This window comes from Lineus longissimus, chromosome 7, assembly GCF_910592395.1.
Source record: "Lineus longissimus chromosome 7, tnLinLong1.2, whole genome shotgun sequence".
Taxonomy (NCBI): Eukaryota; Metazoa; Nemertea; class Pilidiophora; order Heteronemertea; family Lineidae; genus Lineus; species Lineus longissimus.
Genome location: NC_088314.1, coordinates 7,641,618 through 7,645,131, shown reverse-complemented (window position 1 = coordinate 7,645,131; position 3,514 = coordinate 7,641,618).

Sequence of the window (3,514 nt, the reverse complement as noted above, 5' to 3'; positions counted from 1 at the left end):
TCCGCTTTCGTTTTCTATTCTCCATCAGGAGCAGCATGGCTGCCATCTCTTCTTCTGAGTCCATGTGCGTCGCCGAGAAAATCCAAGTGACAAATGAACGAGCGAAAAATGATCTGTATGTAAACCGCCGCGGTCACTCGTGACAAATGAGGAGTGACACGTGAAAATGAGTCGATGAAAAATGTGGCGTGAGTAGCTCATTCCTATGTAACATCAGCCTTACGTACTAAAACAATACACACGCTACCGGCCCATTGACTTTTTGCTCCTCAAGCATTGCAAGTTGCTATACATGTACTCAACTGGGCAATAGGCGTTTGCATCTGACACGTTATTTTTTATTTCACGCTGCAAGCATGGATACAGAACATTCATATGTAAAATTGCATTCAGTGTGTTTGCCTTTAGTGCTATGCTTAACTCAGGTTTCATGTGGCTTATTGCTTGTGTTGTGTCTCCTTGTGTGACTATTTAAAGGCCTGTTCAGTGCCTGTACATTGTTGACGTTTACGTGGGGAATTATCCCTGTAAATGAAAATTGCGTGTCAACTGGCAGTGTTGACCGTTTTGAAGTTGACATGATAATAATGTTAAACCATTACAATAAAAAGTTAGACTATGAAAAAATCAGAGATCGTCGTTCACAGAAGCTGCTTTTAGTGACGAGGAAATGATGTCATACGTGGTATGTCGTATCAAGTGATGTCATCATTATCCATGTGTTCAACACTGGCAGCTTGGTTTTGTCGAAGAAATTTTATCTATTCCTTCGATGAAGACTCCTTCGTCATGGGCTAAAATATATATAGGACAGATTCTTTTAATCATCTTATCATAAACCTGTCCTTTCACCTGTAAAAATTATATTCAATGCATAATGGAAAATCTCAACGTCAATTTTAAAAAATATAAAATTTTGAACGAACAAACCGGAATTTCCTTATTCACCTTCTGTTAAGTTATTGATATGACAAGGGCTGTTTCTGTGTCATCTTGAAATGATAACAAACAATCAGAGACCAAAATGAGATTTCAAACGCCTCTTTCTTAGATTTGAAATGCTTATTTCAGGGGCCAGTGTAGTAAAGGGTAGAGTATCGTGACTAAGTTATTGTCTATATAGTTCGTGTAGCGTATTTATGGTGCTATTTAATCAGCAACTAGTTTATGATAATAGGTGGGGCGCATCGAAATGGGTACAGGTGCTAGATTTCTCGGGTAATACTGTAATTCAGCTATAACTAGGGCATCCCCCAATATGAAGTCAGTAAAAAAGTCAATATCCTCCTAGTCTCATACCTCACGTTTGAGTCACTGCAGATCATGTCTTTGACAGTATCATGGGTGAGAATCCTCTGAAATTATCCCGATTTCTGGATTTTTATGGCCCAAAATATATTTTCCTGGTCTTGAAAGTTTCTACATCTCTTTGAACAGTGTTGTCATGAAGTATTATATTGAAAGTGAATTTTCACAAATTTCTGTAGGTTATTCTCATCCCTGAAGAGCCTGTTGTGTACATTTAAAAAGCTAACTTTTTCTATCTGTCTCTCTCATCTATCTTTTTAGTCATATATATTTGTATAAAGTTTGATATGTTTGTATAGAAAGCTCAATAACAATGAATAATGGCAGTGTAGGAGTGTTTTTTGTTGACATAGATTAAGTATGTCATAGTGATGTGTTTCAATGTAATATATGACTAAAAAGTATTATACTGTGTGTTATCACAAGATTTGTGACTGAAAGCAGTAAAGTCACTGGTGTGAAGTTTACATTGATGTGTGCCATCCACATTTTTGTCACGTGTTCAGAGTCGGTGTTTGGTGTTCAAATATCATGATATCGACTTGGCCCTCCAATTAATAACACTCTGATGACTTCACTAACGTAGTCTGTAAAAACATGTGTAGTTACAGAGCCAAAGGCGTAAACACCCAGAGGGTTGCGGAAACAATTCAGTATGGATACCCTTGTTTCTTTTAAAGGCCGGAAGGTCTTCTGATCAAATCTTCTAGTCTGACATTGTTTAGGCCAGTTTTCGCTAATAAATTATCAAAGTATGTTTATATTTGTACGGTTGGAATGCACAGGTTTTGCACCAATAATTGGGGGGGGGGGGGATAAGAAGGTAATTGGCTATTTGTGTTGCAGAATTTGTTCATGATGACACCACAGCTGTGCCTAAAAGCTGCATTGTATTCTGATCTAGAACCAGTTGTTTGTAAGAACATGTGGAATTCAGTGTGTTGTAGCAATGGGTCATATTGGGTGATATGAATATAAATGGCTTGTAAATGCTTTTACTCTAAACTCATGTACATTTTCACTCAAGGCATTTTTGGACAGAACTGAAGTAAAAACATTTATTTGTCTTTATTCATGTTTCCCAGTCTCTTGCTCTATTAACTTGGTCTTTAGGGTTTTGTGACAACACATGTTTATGGTAAAAAAATGTCAGGGTAACAAAAACAGGGTAATGTTTTCAGTGGTGGTGTAATAGAACCGGCAGTCGTTGCGAGGTCACTGTGTGTGTGTCACGTCACACTTTATTTTCTACGAGATGTTCTTTTACTTGATAAAAAGTGACCATTGACATTTATAATTGAAATACAGTATAACCTACAGCAGGATTCCCCCTCGATTGAGGACATTGTTTTGGTGACTAACTTATCATTTCAATTCAGTTTGACCTCTATAATCAGGACACCTCGCTATTCTTGGGGTGACCTTAATAGGTAGGTTCTGTATTCCAGTCATGAATGATTTGCTGTTTGTAAAAATAAGTATCAATGCAAAAGGACTTTTACTACTTGTAAGTTTTTAGCTATGAATTCGAGCACTAGAACTATTAGAATTTTTAACTCGTGCGATTATTATATATAAAAACCCTGGGATACACTCAGTTTTGGTAAACTTTTCGCTGTACTCACTAATTACACAGAGGCTATAAATATACCAGGGCTTTAATTGACCACTTTACCTTATTTTTTGGGCACATTTAAGGGCAGAAATATGGGATTCTGGGGGTTTTTTTGAGAAAAATCTGAAGATTAGAATGATCTTGCTGTGTGTGTGGATCACTGTGTGATTGGTCCCAGGTTTTTTTTCTATTCCAATCAACCTCTGTAAACAGGACAGCATTTGTCAAGGGTGTCCTCAATAGAGAGGTTCTGCTGGTTATTAAGCATTTAGTAACACCTCATATAAACTAACATGAAACAGTAGTCACATAATTGTAGGGCAGCTAAACTTTGCCATGTTTGAATGCTTCCAGCATGTAGATTAGTTTCAAAGAATAAAAAGCAGTTCGATAGAATATCTTCAGTTTTTCAATTTGTTGAGCTTTTAACACTTTCAACACCCAAGTTTCACTCCCAAACACCCTTTGTCAGACTCCCAGGAAAAAAATCTAACAGAGATAGCTCAATAAGGTTTTTTGCAATAGTTTCCCCAAGACCAGAGCTTGCTAAATCAACAGAGATGATATCACTGGTCTCTGTCTGCGCCACAA